Below are 22,681 nucleotides of genomic sequence, written 5' to 3'. Positions count from 1 at the left end.
TACTCTGCACATGCCCGATCTTGTCCGATCTCAGAAGCTAAGCAGGGTCAGGCCTGGTTAGTACTTGGATGGGAGACCACCTGGGAATACCGGGTGCCGTAGGCTTATACCATAGTCTTTCGAGACTGAAGGTTGCCAACCATTTGTAGTAAGGGTTAGAGCAGGGGTATCCAAACATTTTGGCAGGAGAGCACATCATCTCTCTGACACTGTGTCAAGGGCCCGAAAAAAAAAGAATTAATTTGCCATTTAAAATTTGAATAAATTTACATAAATGAATATATTAGAGATGGAACTTAAATGAATGAATGAAGGTCTTGCAGTAACTCAAGGCCTATAAAAAGCCTTGCACAAAGCAAGGCCAGCCTTTCCTTCACTGCCACTGCTGCATCACAGATGTGAAACAGCAAGTAGTGGAGGGAACCCTCATCCCACAGCTCAGGTGACAGGTCAAACAGTCGTCCTCCTGCTGAGAACAGTTGCGTTGGGCCAGCACGGGCTCCAGCAAGTCTCTAGAGGGCCAGAGGCGCATTGGAGACTGGGGCTCCCTGAGGGCCTCATTGGGAGCCTCAAAGGGCCGCAAGTGGCCCCGGGCCGGGGTTTGGACACCCCTGGGTTAGAGGACCATTGCCATTCGTGTGGGCTCATCTCAGTCAAGCTCCAACTGTACTTCAGATATTTCTGAAACAGAGACGGAAATAAATTATTTGCAATATTTCTTCACCAGCATGTAATTCAGTCTGCGGAACCCCTTGCCAAAGGATGTGGCGATGGCATCTGGGCCTAGAGAGCTTTGAAAAGGGAAAAGATTTCTGGAGGAAAAGTTCATCACAGACGGCAAGCCATGATGGGTTTGCGCAAACTCCTGGTTTTAGAAGTAGGTTACCTCAGAACGCCAGATGCAAGAGAGTGGCACCAGGATGTAGGTCTCTTTTGTTGTCTTGGTTGGTTGGAAACCTTCAGTCTCGAAAGACTATGGTATAAGCCTACAGCACCCGGTATTCCCAGGCGGTCTCCCATCCAAATACTAACCAGGCCTGACCCTGCTTAGCTTCCGAGATCAGACAAGATCGGGAGATAGTGTTCAGTATAGGGAGATGGTTGGCAAACTTCAGTCTCGAAAGACTATGGTAGAAGCCTACAGCACCCGGTATTCCCAGGCGGTCTCCCATCCAAGTACTAACCAGGCCTGACCCTGCTTAGCTTCCGAGATCAGACAAGATTGGGAGATAGTGTTCAGTATAGGGAGATGGTTGGCAACCTTCAGTCTCAAAAGACAACGGTATAAGCCTATAGCACCCGGTATTCCCATGCGGTCTCTCATCCAAGTACTAACCAGGCCGGACCCTGATTAGCTGCTCCCTGAGAAATCTGGTGGGCCATTGTGAGATACAGGAAGCTGGACTAGATGGGCCTTTGGCCTGATCCAATGCGGCTCTTCTTATGTTCTTATGTAATCACCATTGAAAACAGAATGATTCACAGCTAAAGTATATCTGCACATTTGTTTATGGCACCCAGTGAAAAGAAAGGAACTGGTGCATGAAGCACGCCTCCTCTCCTGACAGCGGTCCGGCCATATTTAGCTGCCATTCTGCTTTATTTTGGAGGCTTAGTTTCAATCATTTTTTTTTTTTTTTTTGCAGGTCAAATATGGAAAGCAAGCATGAAGGTTAAAACAGACCGTACCAAGTGCTGTGCAACCCATATTTGTCACCACAGGGAGGATCTGAACAGCACACTAGTTATTATTAAGAACTTCTGTGCAATTCTCAAGCCAACGAAGGGGTTTTTTTTTCCTCCACTCGCAAGATAATTCTACAGTTTGAACCTTTAAGGAGATTTAGCATCAAGTGCAATAGCAACTTATTTTCAATCCCCAACATTGTCGAAAATGAAACTGCCAATATCATAATGCTCTTATACAAATCCATGCTGCGGTCACGCTTGGGATACCATTTACAGTTTCAGTCACATCTCAGGGAAGGTTTAGAGCTGGAAAGGGGCAGATAAGGGCAATCAAACTGATCAGGGGGCTGAGGCATGTTCCCCCATGAGAAAAGAAAAAGCTAACATGTTCTGAATGTTTCAGTTATATAAAACTAAGGTGACAGAACAAGGGGACATGACTTATGTTTATAACATGTACACATGGTGTTGAGAAAATGGACTGAAAGAGACTTTTTTCTCCCTCTCCCATTACAGCTGACCTGGGGTCATACAAATAAAACAGTTGCAGGAGATTCAGGAGAGACAGAAGGACTTTCAACCACACCGCACATCATCAATTTAGAGCAGGGGTGCCCAAACCCCAGCCCTGGGGCCACTTGCGGCCCTCAAGGCCTCTCAATGTGGCCCTCAGGGAGCCCCCAGTCTCCAATGAGCCTCTGGCCCTCCGGAGATTTGTTAGAGCCCACACTGGCCCGACACAACTGCTCTCAGTGTGAGGGCAACTGTTTGACATCTCGCATGAGCTGTAGGATGAGGGCTCCCTCCACTGCTTGCTGTTTCACATCTGTGATGCAGTAGTGGCAGCAAAGGAAAGACCAGCCTGGCTTTGTGCAATGCCTTTTATAGGCCTTGAGCTATTGCAAGACCTTCATTCATTCATATAAGTTCATCTTTAATATATTCATGTATGTAAACTTATGTAAATTTATTCAAATTTTAAATGTAAATTAATTTCCTCCCCCCCCCTCAGCCACTGACACAGTGTCAGAGAGATGATGTGGCCCTCCTGCCAAAAACTTTGGACACCCCTGATTTAGAGAACTCGCTGTCAAAGATGGCCACTAGCCCACTAGTGGCTTTTAAATGGGAATAGACAAACTGATAGAGAACAAGACTGACAGTGATTTCCAGTTGTCACAATAGCTTCACTCTACCTCTAGGCTCAGAAGCAGGTCCCTGAATATCAGCTGCCTGGAAGCACCAGCAGGAGAGGTAGTGAAGAGCAATGATTTTTGTCACCCAGAAAGACAACTGATCTACCAGTCAAATGGGGGAGTATCTTCCTGTTGATTCTTCTGGGCCTTCCAAGTTCTGTTAGCCACCTGGTTTTATCAGGTCAACTGGAAAAGCTGGTTAGTATGAAACAGCAATATACTGGCTTTGCTCACTCTTCCTGGGGTGCATAAAAAGAGTGGGCTTGACAGACAAGGCTGAAAAACCATTTATTCTCTCTTGTTTATCAGACTATGATGCATTTGTCTTTTGGGGTCACTCTGCTGTTGTCATCCTGCTGATTTTGTTTCCTTCACTACACTGGCTCCAAGTTTGCTTTTTCAAAACAGACTAGTTTTAATGTTAGAGTAAACTGCCCTCCTTCTGGGAGGGGAAAGGTGGAGCAAAAAAGAATTTTTAAATATAGTCAATTCATGTTATCCACTGAGGTTAAGATCCTGGAAAACCCAGTGGATACCAAATCCATGGATAGGAAGTCCTTGATCCTATGAGAGATAGGATTGGGGGAGGGCTAACTAACCTACCAGCAGCGGAGACCCTCAGAAATGACAGTGAAGAACTTAAAAATACTGTTCACAAATAGCACAGATAGTTTTAAAATGGCACAGGAAGCTTCTAAATGGCATGGGATAGCTTCTGAAAGCCTCTGCTGGCATTCCAAAGCTGCCTGTACCATTTGGAAGCTTCCCACGGCCATTTAAAATCTATCCACACTATTAATGGGTGCCATTTTAAAGGTCTCCGTTGCATTCTGAGGGTCTCCGCTGGAATTTTGAATGCAGCTGAGCCCCTCCATGGGGCGGTTGTCACAGGTGGTGGCTGGCAGGGTTTGGGGTTTCATAAGAACAGCCCCACTGGATCAGGCCATAGGCCCATCTAGTCCAGCTTCCGATTCTCACAGCAGCCCACCAAATGCCCCAGGGAGCACATCAGATAACAAGAGACCTGCAAGGCCTCCTGGAAATTGTAGTTAAGAACATAAGAACAGCCCCGCTGGATCAGGCCATAGGCCCATCTAGTCCAGCTTCCTGTATCTCACAGCGGCCCACCAAATGCCCCAGGGAGCACACCAGATAACAAGAGACCTCATCCTGGTGCCCTCCCTTGCATCTGGCATTCTGACATAACCCATTTCTAAAATCAGGAGGTTGCGCATACACATCATGGCTTGTACCCCGTAATGGATTTTTCCTCCAGAAACTTGTCCAATCCCCTTTTAAAGGCGTCCAGGCTAGACGCCATCACCACATCCTGTGGCAAGGAGTTCCACAGACCAACCACACGCTGACTAAAGAAATATTTTCTCTTGTCTGTCCTAACCCGCCCAACACTCAATTTTAGTGGATGTCCCCTGGTTCTGGTGTTATGTGAGAGTGTAAAGAGCATCTCCCTATCCACTCTGTCCATCCCCTGCATAATTTTGTATGTCTCAATCATGTCTCCCCTCAGGTGTCTCTTTTCTAGGCTGAAGAGGCCCAAACGCCGTAGCCTTTCCTCATAAGGAAGGTGCCCCAGCCCAGCAATCATCTTAGTTGCTCTCTTTGCACAGATAGCACAGAGACCTTGAAAATGGTGCGGCAAATAGCTTCAGGATGCCCGCGGATGGCACGAAGACCGTAAGAATGCCATGGATAGCAAAGAAGAGACTGAGAATACAGCAAGGTAACAATCCTGCTCCCCTGTGGATAAGTGAATCTGTGAGTGTCAAATCTGTAGGTAGCGAGGATTGACTACAACTAAGTATATAATAAATACTTATATTGAGAGCTTTGCTCAATATCTAAACACTAGCTGTAGTTTTATCGATTCACCCAACAAAATTAGAACCTGTATGCTACTATTATTTTTATAACTTACATGGAAACATGCAAACCTACATTTATTATGTCAAACCATGCAGAGGACAGACAAGAATACTGCTGTGTTCACTGCTTGAAGTACAAGGAACCTCAGCAGTTACATCTGATTCACTTACGGCAAGCCTTCCCTGTAGTTTCAACTCATTAGTTCTAGTCCTGTCCTCAGGAGACAGAGAGAGCAAGCACTCCCCTTCTTCTACATCACAGCCCTTTGGACGCTAGAAGATGGCTAACATCTCTCGCCTTAGTCCTGTCTTTCCCAAGCTAAAAAATACCCAGCTCTTATAAACATTCCATATCAAGGACTTGATTTCCAGGCCTCTCGACATCTTTTTTGCCCTCCTCTTAACTCACTCCAGCTTCTCAATGTCCTTCTTAAAATGTGGTACCCAGAACTGGATGCAGTATTCCAAGTGACTAGTGCGGAATAGAGTGGAACTATGGTAAACAGGACTCTATGCCTCATTAATGCACCAAGCTTTTTCAGCCTTAAAAAGGCACCAAGGGACATAACTGAGACATACAAAATTATGCAGGGGGTGGACTGAATGGATGGAGGGATGTTCTTTTCCCTCTCACACAACATTAGAACCAGGGACATCCACTCAGATTGGGTGTTTGGAGAGTTAGGACACACAAATGAAATTGTGCTGGTTACTTTCTGATTGTGACCCATCAATCGCTTATAGCGTAGCACTGTTTGCCAAAGCTGCCAGAACTATTCGTGCCAGAACTGCCAGAACTACTCGGGGGGAAACAGCCGTAGATTGTAAAGGAGATTCCCTAATATGATGGGTGTAGGTGCCTTTGTGCTTGGTTTCGACCTCATTTTATTATTTTATCAATGTTTGTATTTGATGTATACCTGGATCCATATATTTTATCTTATCCTACTGTGATGGCTTTTAGCTAATACAATAAACAATTTTGACTTTTGGTTTGAGCTAGGACAGACAAAAACAAATATTTCTTTACCCAGCATGTAATTGGTCTGTGGAACGCCTTGCCACAGGATGTGGTGATGGTGTCTGGCCTGGACGCCTTTAAAAGGGGATTGGACAAGTTTCTGGAGGAAAAATCCTTTACGGGGTACAAGCCATGATGCGTATGTGCAACCTCCTGATTTTAGAAATGGGCTATGTCAGAAGGCCAGATGCAAGGGAGGGCACAAGGATGAGGTCTCTTGTTATCTGGTGTGCTCCTTGGGGCATTTGGTGGGCCGCTGTGAGATACAGGAAGCCTTCTTGTTGTCTTGCGTGCTCCTTGCGGTGTCTGGTGGGCCACTAAGAGATACAAGAAGCTGAACTAGTTGGGCCTTTGGCCTGATCCAGCGGAGTTGTTCTTATGTTCTTAAGCATTTGCTTTTTTCCCCGTTGCTAGCTCATTTTCAGCTTGTGGTTCACTAGGATACGTAGCCTCTTTTTAAACATGCTGCTGCCAAGTCAGCTTTCCCTCACCCTGTACTTCAGTGACTTTTTAGTAGTTTTGCATAGGACTTTACTTTTGTCTCTGTCAAATTTCATTTTGTTGGTACAGGCCCAGTGACTGAGCTTGTCAAGACCATTCTGAATCCTTCCTGTCCACTGCAAATTAATGATTACAATCCCTTGGGGAGGAGAGATAAGCAAAGGATAAACTCTGGGGGTGGACGAAGAGAGGGCTCACCCTTGAATGAGCCCAAACATCCTTACGGTAAGGTTTCCTGAGCAAAGGAAAGATGCAGCAAAAGCTACACGCAGGCCTGGGAGACTCAAGTTCAGGTCTTATCTCTACTGACGGTTCATCGTCTAGACTTGAGCAACCAGTTCAGTTCCCCGTTTGGAAAACAGGGACAATATTACCTTTCAAGGGCTGTGGGTGTACAAGAGAGAGAACGCAGGCAAACTAGAAAGGAGGAAAGCATTTTACAAATGAAAGAGGAGCAGTAGCTCAGCAGAACTGCACCTCTGTAAACGCAGAAGGTAGCCAGGGTCAAGCACTGTCATCTCCAGGTGGGGCAGAGAAAAATTCCTGCCTGAATCCTTGGACTGCTGTTCCGAACCTGTGTTGACAACACTGAGCTCAACAGAACAGGGGGCAGACTTTAAGTAAAGCTGCTTTATCTGTTCTTAAATTAAAGCTGCTCTAGAAAATAGAAAGCAGCCTGCCGTTATTTCAGCTAGTCTGAAAACACCCCAAGAAAAAAGGCGGGCAAATCACTGGTTACAAAGCATGATGGCCATGCGCTACTCTCCAGATTCAGTGGCAGCGTCCCGCTGATTACCACTTGCAGGGAAGAAGTATAATTTTTTCCCCTCTTGCTTGTGGGCTTCCCAGAGGCAGCTGGTGGGTCATTGTGGGGAAGCTGAAGGCTGAGCTTTCGGTCTGATCCATCGGGGCTTCTCTTACATAAGAACATAAGAACAGCCCCACTGGATCAGGCCATAGGCCCATCTAGTCCAGCTTCCTGTATCTCACAGCGGCCCACCAAATGCCCCAGGGAGCACACCAGATAACAATGGACCTGCAAGGTCTCCTGGGAATTGTAGTTAAGAACATAAGAACAGCCCCACTGGATCAGGCCATAGGCCCATCTAGTCCAGCTTCCTGTATCTCACAGCGGCCCACCAAATGCCCCAGGGAGCACACCAGATAACAAGAGACCTGCAAGGCTTCCTGGGAATTGTAGTTTAAGAATATAAAAACAGCCCCACTGGATCAGGCCATAGGCCCATCTAGTCCAGCTTCCTGTATCTCACAGCGGCCCACCAAATGCCCCGGGGAGCACACCAGATAACAAGAGACCTGCATCCTGGTGCCCTCCCCTGCATCTGGCATTCTGACATAGCCCATTTCTAAAATCAGGAGGTTGCACATGCACATCATGGCTTGTACCACGTAATGGATTTTTCCTCCAGAAACATGTCCAGTCTCCTCTTCAAGGCATCCAGGCCAGACGCCATCACCACATCCTGTGGCAAAGAGTTCCACAGACTCTTGTATTGCCGTCTAGTCCATAGCTGCAAGTGCGTTACATACTGTGAAAGAGGACAAAGTCTTGCAACAGAAGTGACACACTTCCTCACTACTTCAACCTATTTTGCTCACAGGGCTCCCATCCCCCACACCCTTGCAATCTGCGGCCGGATCAATAACTACCAGTAATAACGCACTAAACACAGAGGAGGCAAAACATGGACAGCAGGCAGGAACTTATAAATATCTTACTGTTTCCATCAATAAACCCAAAGAGAAAGACAGCCAAGGCAACAATTCATTAGCTATCAAACAAGCCATATCAGAACATCAACATCATTAAGTTAATTAGCTAGTTGACAGACACACGGGCATTGCGGGGTTACCACCTCCAAATCAGCAAGTTTCTAAGCTGGGAATGAAGCCTGGAGAAGATCTGACAAAATCCCTAACGTTGGGTTCTCTGTTAATAATGCAAACTTCTTAAAGGAAGCTTGGTTTATTCTTCTCACACATAGTATTTGGGCTTATCTCTCTGAAACAAGAAGGAAAGAAACAGAAATCCAGGGGTTAAATATTTTTCATGGGCTTTAGATTAAGGTTTTGCAAGCGAAAAGGACTGAGTTCAAACTCTAGTTCAAGGGTGTCAAACATAAGGGGCCGAATGCGGCCCCCAGACGCAATTTGTTCGGCCCCCATTATAATTGGGCTCTCCCAGCTTAATAACTGGGCTCTCCCGTATCTTAAAAATATGAACAAGATTTGCACGTTTTCTGTCATTTGCAGCTAATGAGTTTCTATGTGAGAACAAACTGCTTATGTCTGGCCATCATCAGCTTAATGATGTCACTGTCTGCTTTATGATGTCACTTCCTGCCCTCAGCAGGCACCATGAATGCTAACTTCGGCCCTCGGTATGAAATGAGTTTGACATCCCTGCTCTAGTTGATATGAAGCCAAACTGCAAGGACAAACAGGGCTATGTCAAAATGTTGAAGTACATCCTTGCTCCAGAATATATCTGTCGTAAATGGTGGCTAATTGGATGTATATGTTCACATTTCTGTGAACACTTCTGTACTGCAGCGAGTCATAGACTCTTCACTCACAACAGGAGAGGAAACTGAACGCTTTCCACATGCGCTGCCTCCGATGCATTCTCGGCATCACCTCGCAAGACAAAGTTCCAAACAACACAGTCCTGGAACGTGCTGGAATCCCTAGCATGTACACACTGCTGAAACAGAGACGCCTGTGTTGGTTCGGTCATGTCGTGAGAATGGATGATGGCCAGATCCCAAAGGATCTCCTCTATGGAGAACTCGTGCAAGGAAAGCACCCTACAGGTAGACCACAGCTGCGATACAAGGACATCTGCAAGAGGGATCTGAAGGCCTTAGGAGTGGACCTCAACAGGTGGGAAACCCTGGCCTCTGAGCGGCCCGCTTGGAGGCAGGCTGTGCAGCATGGCCTTTCCCAGTTTGAAGAGACACTTGGCCAACAGTCTGAGGCAAAGAGGCAAAGAAGGAAGGCCCATAGCCAGGGAGACAGACCAGGGACAGACTGCACTTGCTCCCAGTGTGGAAGGGATTGTCACTCCCGAATCGGCCTTTTCAGCCACACTAGACGCTGTTCCAGAAACACCTTTCAGAGCGCGATACCAGAGTCTTTCAAGACTGAAGGTTGCCAGCAATGTTCACATTGATGTAGCAGCCTTGTAATCACCAAAATGCTTCCAGAATGGTCACCACATCTGTAAAGTTATCCACCCATCGCACTAGTGTACTGGTTGGCAACCCTTGGTCTCGAAAGACTATGGTAGAAGCCTACAGCACCCGGTATTCCCAGGCGGTCTCCCATCCAAGTACTAACCAGGCCTGACCCTGCTTAGCTTCCGAGATCAGACGAGATCGGGCATGTGCAGAGTAACAGTTACTGTGGTCTACTAGTGCTGCCCCATGCTGCCATGCCGATTCAGTGTTCTGTGTAGGACTGCAATGCTAGAGGGTCACAGTGTCTGCATTATTAAGATAATTTTAACTCACTGTCTCTTTAATACGACTGCTTTAATATATCTGTCTATACCAGCCACTTTCAACCTTTTTCATCTCATGGCACACTGACAAGGTACTAAAATTGTCAAGGCACGCCATCAGCATTTGGACTATTGGCAAGGCACACCATTCCGCTGCTAGGGAGCTCAAATTCCCCAATCGCCCTACTAATAAATGACCCTCCCCAAAGTCCCACCTGCAGACCATCCGTGGCACACCAATGTGCCACGGCACAGTGGTTGAAAATGGCTGGTCTATACATTAGATGCGGGTGCTAGACTATTTCCCTGCTCTGAATGGGGTTGCACTCCCCCTGAAAGAGCAGGTTCGCAGCTTGGGGGTTCTCCTGGACTCGCAGCTCCTCCTGGGTGCCCAGGTGTCAGCTGTAGCCAGGGGTGCCTTTGCCCAGCTTCGGCTGGTGTGCCAGCTGCGGCCGTACCTGTCTCAGGCGGCTGCACTGGCTGCCCATTCATTTCCGGGCTGAATTCAAGGTGCTGGTTATGACCTTTAAAGCCCTAAACGGCTTGGGACAGCATATTTGAGAGACCGCCTTCTTCCGTATAATCCAGTCCTTTCTCTAAGGCAGGGGTGCCCAAACCCCGGCCCGGGGGCCACTTGCGGCCCTTGAGGCCTCTCAATGCGGCCCTCAGGGAGCCCCCAGTCTCCAATGAGCCTCTGGCCCTCCTGAGATTTGTTGGAGCCCACACTGGCCCGATGCAACTGCTCTCAGCATGACGGCCAACTGTTCGACCTTTCACGTGAGCTGTGGTATGAGGGCTCCCTCCATTGCTTGCTGTTTCACATCTGTGATGCAGCAGTGGCAGCAAAGGAAAGGCAAGCCTTGCTTTGTTGCCTTTTATAGGCCTTGAGCTATTGCAAGACCTTCATTCATTCATATAAGTTCATCTTTAATAAATTCATTTATATAAACTTATGTAAATTTATTCAAATTTTAAATGTAAATTAATTCTTTTTTTCCCCCGGCCCCCGACACAGTGTCAGAGAGACGATGTAGCCCTCCTGCCAAAAACTTTGGACACCCCTGCTCTAAGGTCATCAGAAGGGGCCCTGTTGGTTGTGCCGTCATTGAGAGTGGTGAAGGGAATGGCGGCCAGAAACAGGGCCTTTTCGGTGGTGGCCCCTGCACTATGGAATTCCCTCCCTTTTGAATTGAGAGCAGCTTCCTCGTTACTAGCGTTCCGGCAGGGCCTGAAGACTTTTTTATTCAGGAAAGCCTTCGAGGCACCATAAGGGCTGTTTTTATAAATGTATTACTTATGCTGCTATGTAACTTATCTTGTTCTTAATTGTTTTTAAATGTTTTGTATTTTTAATGTGTATTTGTATTTTTTTAACCTGATTGTTAGCCGCCTTGGGTGCCCTTCGGGGAGAAAGGCGGAATACAAATCCAATAAATAAATAAATAAATAAATAAATAAATAAATAAATAAATTAGAGCCAAAAAATATTCCTGGTGCTAAATATTTGTGAATCTGCTTGTAAATACAAAGGTGGCATGAGGTTATCCCGCTGCATCTTCATATATGGTTTTGACAATAACATGCCTTTGTCGCTGTGACTGAGCCAGGGTGGTACAAGTGAAGTGGCCATACATGGAACCAGTTTATGCTTCACCTAGGAAGTTTGGTATTGTCCAGCAACATCTTGCCAAAGGCAGTTTCCCAGCACTGCAGCCTAATGACATATTAAAAGTTATGTGGTTCTGATCCTAATTGTATCCCCACCCCAGCACGCTATTTTTCTTCAGCTGAAAACCAATAAAGGTATTTTTCCCCTCAATGAAAATATTGCTCCCAGATGGGAAGGGCATGACTGAGATCAGAATCAAGAAGGGGGCAAAACACAAAAGCCCACTACCCCTGACTCCCCAGACATGCTATAGACAACCCACTTCCCCACACACACACACATCATACACACAAACTATCATAATAAATTGACTCCAAGGTCCCTTTGACTGGAGAAGTGGGAAATTCGCACCTGTGACCAAGCAAAGTCAAAACTGCCACGTTCATTTGATCAAAGCTGCATGATCAGCCAGTTGATTTTAAAATGTTTATAAATAGATTAGAACAGGTGAAGCCGCTCCCTGACCTCCCCCTCCCCCAAGAAAAGCTTGCAGGCATCTTTTTTAATGGCATAGGATAGCCCACTGCTGTGTAAACAAAGAGCTTGATCCTAACTTCATAGCAATTTACAAGCCTCATGAATCAACAGTGCACAACTTCTAAACCCAGTGTAGATAATGCAGTGGCATAACTGAGGGCTAGTTCCATGCTCCTTTACATCTTTAAAAACAATAAATATTTGTATAGCGCTTAGAGTGTGCAAAGCACTTTGCAATCATATTATCTTGTAGTTCTTACAATAATCCTACAAGTATTATACCCATTTTGTAGATAGGTAAGACTAAGGCCTGGTGAGAGGGACTCACCTAAGACTCCCAATCTAGTGAGATTTGAACTGGGGAAGTTCTGATTCACAGTTCAGTCTCTTAGCCACTACAATATGCTAGTTGTCTGTGAGCATATAGCAGTTTTAAATCCATTTCTATGCTGAAAACAAACCAATCCTTTCCAGCTCTGTTAGATGGCCTTTCTTCAGCCTTGATTGAGTCAAAGGAGTCCTTTCTCTTCTACTGTTACCCTTCATCTTTTTCTCCTCACAGACATTATGGAACAAATAACTTTTGACAGCCTCCATCTATTTGTTGTACCCGCAACTGCTCAATCGAGTATACAAGGAAAATAAGATCCATCCCTGCCCTCACCTTTGTTCGGCTTCGAGAACCTTTCAGTAACCTTCTTCATTATCATGTATGCCCAACAGCATCAACTGGAAAGCATGGGAGGGGGGAGGAAAAGAATTTATTTATCTCCAATCTGCAAACCACAACCATAGCCACAAGGGTCTTTCGCTGACGGTCATATCCCCTGCCAACTTCTTCATGTTGCAAATCAGCCTGTCCGGTACTGATAAAGTTGCCAGGGAGATGCTATTTGTAAGGCCGCTAGTGGGACTCTTCCTTAAGCACTGGACACCTCTTCCAAATCATTAGCCTCAGCACAAACAAATATTGCTAAGAAAATCAGAGCCTGAAAAATAGCTGCTGTGGCTTCATCAGCTATATACAGAAGAAGCCAGCTCCCAAACATTGTCTCTGCGATGCTCCAGGATGACCCAATCAGTGTGAGGACAGGCATCAATATCAGAAGAAGACATGGCTGCAACAGCCCCTGCTTCCTCCTCGTTTTGCAACTGAGATGTCATTAGATGAGCACACCTGTCAATCACATGTTCTCAGCCATATCGGGCCTCCCTGCATTCTCATACTTCAGGTACGCTGTCCATGTTCTTTATTATTAAGCACTGTGCATTCATTCATTCATTCTTTGTGAGATCATTGCAAAAGAAAAGCAGAGAGCCATTTTATTGATCGCAATCATTTATCAACAAATATCTGAGCTGATGCCCTGTGTTCAACTATGATTTATACCACTGTTTCTCAACCAGTGGTACAGGAACCACCAGTGGTGCCTGAGGTGGTGTCTGGCGGTACTTGTAGGACCCGTGAACATCTGCTGGCCAGCGGCAAGACCAGCAACATGACATGACAAACGCTGGTAGGAGGCTTGGTGGGTAGAGCTCCAAAGCATGTTTTTCACACGATCTAAAAAGCGCACCTGCCCACCCTGAGACAGGGTATTTGTCACGTCACGATTGGCCTCTCAAACCCAGTTGGAAACCTTCAGTCTCAAAAGGCTATGGTATCGCGCTCTGAATGGTAGTTCTGGAACAGCGTCTAGTGTGGCTGAAAAGGCCAATTCGGGAGTGACAGTCCCTTCCACACTGGGAGCAAGTGCAGTCTGTCCCTGGTCTGTCTCCCTGGCTATGGGCCTTCCTTCTTTGCCTCTTTGCCTCAGACTGTTGGCCAAGTGTCTCTTCAAACTGGGAAAGGCCATGCTGCACAGAGTGCCTCCAAGCGGGCCGCTCAGAGGCCAGGGTTTCCCACCTGTTGAGGTCCACTCCTAAGGCCTTCAGATCCCTCTTGCAGATGTCCTTGTATCGCAGCTGTGGTCTACCTGTAGGGCACTTTCCCTGCACGAGTTCTCCATAGAGGAGATCCTTTGGGAAGCAGCTGATGATGCTCAGAAGCTGATGATGCTCAGAAGCAGCTGATGATGATGTCATCACCAGTAACTTGTGGTGGTACTTCCAATAGGATTGAGCAAAGTGGTCCAGCACGGGATAAGAACTGAGAAATGCTGATTTACATGTTTGCTTTTTTTTTTTTAATAAAAAAAATACAAACTACCAAACTGCATAGGAATTCAACCAAATTCCTGCAATACAAAAAGCAATTAATTCCTTGACTATCAAAAACGAATAGAAAAGACAAGTCTGCAGAGACACCCATTGGGTCATCCGTAAGCAGTCAGGAACTTCCGCATTCTGCCAACACAAAGAAGAAAAAAGCCTTTGCACTAAGCTTCCACTATGTCAGCAAGTATTTGTTCACTTGCCCACGGGCAAAGGATTAGAAAGGGGGGGAAAATGTATCAAGAAACGCTTTGTCTACAAACGTGTCGCCAAGCAAAGCATGAGTTTCCTGAGGAGAACAAGGGGGGAGCCTGGACTTCAGAGATGCAATTTCCTTTCGTAGCATGATGCTTGGTCTCTGCCCTCGTTTTCTAAAAATAAGAGTTCTTTCTGCGGCTGCACAGAGAAATTTTTAATGCAACCGTTTTCCAAGGTTTGCCCGCAACTTGCACGTCTCTCTCTAGATCAGAGCCACCGTGATTCAACGGTTCAGGGAAGGACACTGGCCTGCAGCTCTGGTTGCAGCTGTTTCTGGAGATGAAAGGACTGCACCGTGTCGCTGCTCTCAGATTTACTCCAGGCCAACCTTCATTTGCATCCTTAACTTGGACAGAAGAGGCCAGAGCTGCCGTCATGCGGACGGTAGAGTAAGACCCAAATGAGGAGCGCTTGTTTGATGAAAGGTGCAAGCGTGAAATTGTATTCTAAACAGGCGTGATCGTGTCCTCGGTACTGGAGAATCACACGGCTAGGTCTTGCCATCAAAAATTAACCAGACAGGGTATTATGAGATCAGAGATGCTGCTGCCTGTCAAAATGTCACAGACACTGCTACCAGCATCCACTTCTTATAAATTTCGTTCTTAAAAAAAACAAATATGCATACCTCAAGATAAGCCAAATAAATCAAATACATGAATTACAGCACAGGTATGCGCCACTTAACTACAGGGACACATACTCCTATCCCCATTGTTATGAGATTAGGTCATTAAGTGAACATTCAATCCAATCTATTGCCTTTGTTAACACTCCCTGCCAGACATTTGCTGGCTGTACAGGCTACTGGAGACAGATTGCCTCTTCTTTGCATTAAGAGCCTCAGGTTGTTGGCATCCTTCAGTCTCGGAAGACTATGGTATCTCACGCTCTGAATGGTGGTTCTGGAACAGAGTGTCCTCTCCAGTGCGCGAAGCCTGGGTAAAGCAGGTATGGAGGATAGGCTGTTACCCATGCAGCAAATACCCCCTCTCCACGTCGCTGAAATGGTCCAATGGACAGGCAGAGGCCAATATGGTTGGTTCCAGCGGCGTCGCAGGAGTTGCCAGAACGTGACTGTGTTCAGCCATGAACTGCCTCAGGGACTCCGGCTCCGGATTTGGCCTCGAGGTTGACTCCTGAAGCCTTTTCCATAACTGGATGTAGCCACAAGGCAGCAGAGGTTTGGGATCAGAGTTTTCCTTCTCTCACATGAGCTGCCTTCCCAGACTAACGAGTCCCATCTACCAGGTGGCTGTTTAGTCGCCTCTTACGACAAGTACAGCCAAACTGAGGGCCTATTCTTATCCCCAGCCCCCAGGGGTATAACAGCCTCTCTGTTGTGTAAACAGACCCTCTGCTGCAGGCTATGGGAGATGCGATTGCCTCATTAAGAGCATCTTTATTGTGCTTTGACCACCGACATACACGTGGTCCATCGTTAAGCAAACAGTTGTTAAGCGGCGCACGCCTATAATAGTAAAATAAGTGTGAAATCAGAAGATGTCTTACATTCCACAATAACCAATGAAAGTAGACTAATTAAAGACAAAGTGGTTACAACATTATCGCCCTTCTTTGATCCAAAGAAGCAATTTTCAACCTTTTTCATCCCACAGCACACTGACAGGTGCTAAAATTGTCAAGGCACACCATCAGTTTTTTTGACAACTGACAAGGCACACCATGCTGCTGACGGAGGGCTCACACTCCCCAACGTCCCTACTAATAAATGACCCTCCCCCAAACTGCCGCAGGACACCTGAGGGCCATTCAGGGAACACCGATGTGCTGTGACACACTGGTTGAAAAACACTGAACTAGCATAACATATTCAGGTTGCAAATAACCATATATGGTATGATCTCTATAAATAATACACGAATATTCTTGGTGTAAATGAGCAAAACCAGTGGAAGATTTAAATTCAGTTTCCCCTTAATCTCTTCTTTAAATACACACACACACACACACACACACACACACACTAGTTGACTTTTCAGCGTTTCTTAAAAAGTGTGTTGTATCCCCAGTCATAACTTCTACACTTTTCTGTGAGATTATTCCAAGAGGAACTTCTACCAAACTTCCATAGACAGTAATCCCCAAATTTCAAAAGTGATTTGTCCTACAGTTTGGCACCAATTTTTGAGTTGTTCTTCCTCTAAGGGGAATTCTAAAAGACTTTTTTTTCCCCAAAAAATGACATTGCTTTTTATAAGAGGTCATCTTTTAAGTCTATGAATGTATACTTCACTTTGTCAGCATTCAAGGGGGAAGATTGTTGGTTCATCTATCGTTTTATCTGACTGCTGTTGACCAATCATTTCTTTGTATTCCTGAAGCCAAGGAAAGCTCAAGGAAGCATAGTTCTACAACCAACCGTTATCAGAAAATGATGTGATGCTTGCCCATGCTTAGTGGAGCTTGTTGCAGCTGCACTCTGTGTAGACCAGAGCATGAGATCTCAGGGCTCTCCAGCAGTGATGGGTACAAGAAAACAAGAGAGGAAGCAAAGACTTCTGTCTGCAAAACAACAAACTCTTCCCACAACTCCAGATGATTCCAAGAGCCAGGCTGTCATTCCAACTTCCATGAGACAAAAGGAAGGGGGGGGAGTTGGTTCACCATCTCAAGCTGACAATGACCAAATACCCTGCAGTTTGAGGGATACAAATACAATTGGCTGGATCCAGAGAAGTGTAGATGGGCATTTCTCCCCTCTTCACCTGAAAAGTCACACTGGTCTAAAGGGCCTGGGGTCCCTTGGGAACAGGATGGAGGGCACTGCAAGAAGAACGGAAAAAATCTGCCAAGGAACTGAGCAGAGCACCGCAGAAAGTTTGGTAACAGAACCCACTCTAACCATAAGATTCCATGAATCTCTATGGAAAGCAAAATTTATAGGTTTGAACCCTCAGAACCTGCCAAATCACAGCCAGTAAATTGGCTTCTTTGCGACATTCCAAGGCAAAGCTCCTCGTTTCTGCAAAATTAGTTCACTCCAAGAGCCTGCTAGCACTTAAGGCTTGGCAGACAACAGGCCAGGGTGTAAATCTTATCTGCTTAATAGTGTTCGAAAGTAACATACACCATACCTAGTAGATCCTTTGTTTGTCTTGAGGGGTAAATAAAGCAGAGCGTTACTGACTCATTTGCACATCTGACTCACCTGTTTAAATTAGGACATGACCCCAAAGACAAGTTACCTAGAAATGAAAAACTAAGATCCTCTTAAGACGATGGACCCCATTTCCAGGACCGACCCCATTTTCACCCAGTCCGATCAAGATTCCTCCCATGCCACTCCCAGAATCCTCAAAAGGGTGCCTTTCAATAGACCATTTCACCTGCACAAATATGTTAACTCTCCTCTTCCTAGGAGAACTCTGAGTACTCAACAAAGGACAGCCTTTTTTAATGTCCCATAACAAAACAGCACCATGAAGCGTTTAAATGATGTGCCCAGGAGTGGAGTAGGTTTCCATTGCAGAAATGAGATATACTGAATGTGTTCTGCCACCTGCCTAAAACTTTTGGCCAATGAAATATTTACAGTGCTGGGAACCCCAACCCTAAACATCCAAGCACAAAAGGAAGTCATTTGAAACTGCCTACTGCCCACCAACAATTCAATCATCATCATCATGAACCAGGGGACATCCACTAAAACTGAGTGTTGGGAGAGTTAGAACAGACAAAAGAAAATATTTCTTTACTCAGCATGTGATTGGTCTGTGGAACTCCTTGCCACAGGATGCGGTGATGGCGTCTAGCCTGGACGCCTTTAAAAGGGGATTGGACAAGTTTCTGGAGGAAAAATCCATTACGGGGTACAAGCCATGATGTGTACGCGCAACCTCCTGATTTTAGAAATGGGCTATGTCAGAATGCCAGATGCAGGGGAGGGCACCAGGATGAGGTCTCTTGTTGTCTGGTGTGCTCCCTGGGGCATTTGGTGGGCCGCTGTGAGATACAGGAAGCTGGACTAGATGGGCCTATGGCCTGATCCAGTGGGGCTGTTCTTATGTTCTTATGATCATCTACATGGCCAGGGCCCACCCAACCGTGAGGCGGGCTGAAAAATCTCACCCCAGGTGGTAAAATGGAAGAGGCAGCAAGCAGATGGGAGCAACATAAAAACAATTTCCTAGAAGCACAAACTAAAAACTGAGAGCAGCAATAGAATTCCGGAGACCATTACATTAATCAGTAAAAGCTTAGAAGAACATAAGAGAAGTCCTACTGGATCAGGCCCACCTAGACTACTGTGCTGCAGCCCACTAACTGTCTCTAGGAAGCCTGTAAGTAGGGTAAAAGGGGCATAATCCTAACTTTGCCGGCGCAAGTCCCTTGCGCCGGCCCAGGAGGGTTGCAAACATGCCACAAAGCACATTTTGTGCCTCAGTGGAAGTAAACCAGGCTGGCACAGGGACAGGAATATTTTATTTTCAATATATTAGACTCGATGCTACCCTGGCATGAGGCTGCATTTGGGGAAATGTGACAGATCTGTATTTTAAACAGCATGTATATGCTTTTAACAATGACAGTCAATGGGGCTTACTCCCGGGTAAGTGTGAGTAGAATTGCAGTCTTTGGGACACTTGGGGAATATTTTTTAAACAGATCAGCAAGTGCTTGGGAGTGTTCGGAGGGTTCTGCATTTTAAATACATTTTTTAAACTTATACTTACTGTAAACTTTTAATTTACTTAATTGGATTTTGTCATATGCGGGGGGCGTTCCTTCCTTCGACAAGACTATCACAGGCCTCCTAAAGGATCTCTGTAAATGGATAGATTTGTACAGGAGAAAGAGGTCCTTCAAAGCTCTCATTTTAAGCACAGGCGGGCAGGAGAATCTGCTCCAAAATTATTTTAAGAGACAGCTCAATAATTATTTCAAGAGATCAGTAAGATACATTGTTTTAAGAATCTGTAAAAAAAAAAAAAATGAACTTACACAAGACAACAGCAGCGTCCTCAACTCGTATCTCGGCTTTTAGGGACGCCAAATGCACACCAGCCCAGAGGACTGCTAATTGACTTCCACGAGGTTGTTCCTTATCCAGCAATTACTGTCCATCCAAACAGGCTGTGCAAATATGTTCTGGCTCAACAGAAACAGGGACAGGAAATCATAGGTCTGAAATGCAAACACTGAACAACAAAACAACAGTGTCGCTCAAGGAGATGAACATCCCCTGCTGTTCTCAGACCGCAACCTTATGACTTCCCACTCTGTGGACAGTGGTCAGCAGCGTGTGCTTCAAAACACACCTTTTGAACCTGGAGAGGGGTCAGTGCACAACATGGGTGGGGGGACACACAAAAGATGCATGCCATTGTGACTGCCAGCAGCAGAATGTGGCTCGGCGAGTGCTCCTCAAGGAGGATCAAATTATTTTCACATGGTGTCCCCAACATGTTGCAGACTTGGCCTGCGCATCCCAGGCAACATCAGCCTGCCTTATTGAGTACTGTTTTGGGATTGCCAGAGCATGGTGGAGCTGGAGGGATCTTGGCAGTCGCTCAGTCCAACCCCCTGCTCACTGGTACAGCATCTCCAACGTGTGGCTGTCCAGGCTCCGATGGAAAACCTCCAACAAAAGGGAGCCCACAGCTGCACGGTGTTTCAGCAACTGTGACACTCTTGCTGTTAGGAAATTCTTCCTGCTATCTAGTTGAAGCCTACTTCCCTGGAGCCCGGGAGCTACAGAGGGCCCAATCCTATCCAGCTTCCCAGTGCAATGCAACCGCAATGCAGGCCTGACCAAAGGGAACAAACCTTCCCTTACGTGGAGGAGGCCTCCATAACTGACCCCCTATCACAGGTTGCAGTTTATGCCCCATAAGCATGGCTGCAACAGCACTGGAAACTAAGATAGGATTTGTCCCTAAGTCTTTCCTTCCTTCTGTGTGATGGCCCTTCAGATATGAATGAATGAATGAACAAACCTTTATTAGGCATAGATAAAGAAACCATAAAAGCCAACATAATCAGTCCTAATCCCGTTTATCAAAAATGGAGTTAAGTTACTAAATTACTAATAATACATTTACAGTTCAACATAAAATATCAATTTTTTGACAGATTACATTAAGAAGTTTGGCTGTACTTGTCGTAAGAGGCGACTAAACAGCCACCGGGTAGATGGGACTCCTTAGCCTGAGAAGGCAGCTCATCTGAGAGAAGGAAAACTCTGATCCCAAACTTCCATTGCCTTGTGGCTACATCCAGTTATGGAAAAGGCTTCAGGAGTCAACCTTGAGGCAAAATCCAGAGCCGGAGTCCCTGAGGCAGTTCATGGCTGAACACAGTCACGTTCTGGCAACTCCTGCAACGCCGCTGGAACCAACCATATTGGCCTCTGCCTTTCCATTGGATCATTTCAGCAACGTGGAGAGGGGGGATTTGCTGCATGGGTAACAGCCTATCCTCCATACCTACTTTAGCCAGGCTTCGCGCACTGGAGAGGACACTCTGTTCCAGAACCACCATTCAGAGCGTGACACCATAGTCTTCCGAGACTGAAGGATGCCAACAACATTAAGAAGGTTTAGAAATCGCTAAAAGTAAAAATTTAGAAACTCCCTCTAGCCCATCTGGTGAGTAGTCATTTAGGAGATGCTTCAGTTTTGCCTCATCCGAAAGACCATTCATTTTGCCGAGAAGTGGAGTCCCGTAAGTATGGCGGGATCTAGTGTACCGAGGACAATAAAAAAGAATGTGTGTGATTGATTCAATATTTCCCAAATTACAAGGGCAGAGGCGTTCTTTATATGGTATTTGCCTATATCTGCCTTCTGTGACCTTGGATGGAAACACATTGAATCTTGCCAAGGAGATTGCACGACATTCAGAGGGGTTGATCAGAATACTCAAATAAGGAGCCATTTGCGCATACTTAAGCGGGATAGAGAAATTAAGAGGGGAGCAAATTCTAGAAGCAAGTTCAAAGCAAGTTCACCTGCCTATCTCATCTCCCCTTCGTGTTCTCAATGCTCAACATACCCAGAACGAACAGTTTCTTGCAGGACTTGGTTTCCAGACATCCACCATCCTATTTGTCCTCCTCTGAACCCGCTTCAGTTTATCAATCTCCTTCTTAAAACACAGTGCCCCAAACTGGACACAGTAACTGTATACAAGACCAGTTCCCAGCACGTATCCAGTCAACATTCAGAAGTTCTCGATAAATCTTTGCGATGCTTCCAAATAAAATTACAGCAATACCTTGCACTTTCATCTGGTTAGGGACCAGAGCATGGACAAAAGTAAAAAATGGATGTATGTCAAAGCAGGGCCTTCTTTAGCTTGCACGTTTATTTCGGGCAGTGAAAAAGTAATAACTATCTAACATATGTGAATGTATGCAAAACCTAAATAAACAGAACTAAAAGAAAAATAAACATAAGAATGTTGATGGACATCATGGAATGTTGATTCAAATCCGACGAAAGAGGAAAGCACGTTGACAAAATTTGAAGTGTGGTTATAATTGAAAGCAGCTGAAAGAGCAAAGCGATGAAAGTCAAGTTGATGAAAGTCAAGTCGATGAAAGTCAAGGTACTGCGGTATAATACAATACAGAATCCCACTTTCACAAGCCGTGCAGTTTCACAGGAAGCATTTAAAGATTTATATACAGGGGGCCATATCCACTGATTCACCTATCCACAGATGTGGGAGGGCTCCTCCACGGCCCACCCCCCAGAGTCAAGGGGAGCTGAGCTCCTCTTGCCTCGGGGGGGGGGGGTCTTCTGACCCTGCATCTGCCCACAGCCTCTGTCAGACTCAGAATGACGAAAAATATGCCTTATAAAGCATTAAAAATGTCACTTCTGGTTTTCACAGAGAACCCAGAATTTTTTGCTATTTTTCGTCATTCTGAGCCTGGCAGAGCCTGCAGGCAGATGCACGTGGCCTCTGCCAGGCTCAGAAGACCCTCTGGAGGCAAGGCGTGTACAGCTCCCCTGGAGGGTGGGAGGGTGGCCCCCGTACCCCTGGATTCATGTATCCATGGCGGGCGAGTTTCTAAAACCGAACACCACAGATACAGGGGCACACCTGTACTGCATTTCCTATGCTTGAGGTGATGTACAAGATACAAGGTTTCTGCTGCAATCGGAGACACACTTCCCTAGGAGCGGGTCCTACTGAATTTAATGGGGCTCAGTTCTGGATAGGCATGCATAGGACTGCACTGTCAGTTTCTTTTGGAACAGAACACTGGACTCTTTGTAA

General features: G+C 45.9%; 1 protein-coding gene and 1 pseudogene across 1 annotated transcript in view; both read right to left on the bottom strand.

Annotated features, from left to right (window-relative positions):
* LOC136663868 (ankyrin repeat and fibronectin type-III domain-containing protein 1-like) overlaps window positions 1-22,681 on the bottom strand; it is a 473,183-nt gene that overhangs the window by 398,523 nt on the left and 51,979 nt on the right. The window lies entirely within an intron of this gene.
* On the bottom strand, window positions 9,602-9,721 carry LOC136633867 (5S ribosomal RNA; annotated as a pseudogene).

This window comes from Tiliqua scincoides, chromosome 13, assembly GCF_035046505.1.
Source record: "Tiliqua scincoides isolate rTilSci1 chromosome 13, rTilSci1.hap2, whole genome shotgun sequence".
In the NCBI taxonomy this organism is placed as follows: Eukaryota; Metazoa; Chordata; class Lepidosauria; order Squamata; family Scincidae; genus Tiliqua; species Tiliqua scincoides.
Note: the sequence above shows the minus strand (reverse complement) of the source record. Positions and strands in the feature narration are given on the sequence as shown.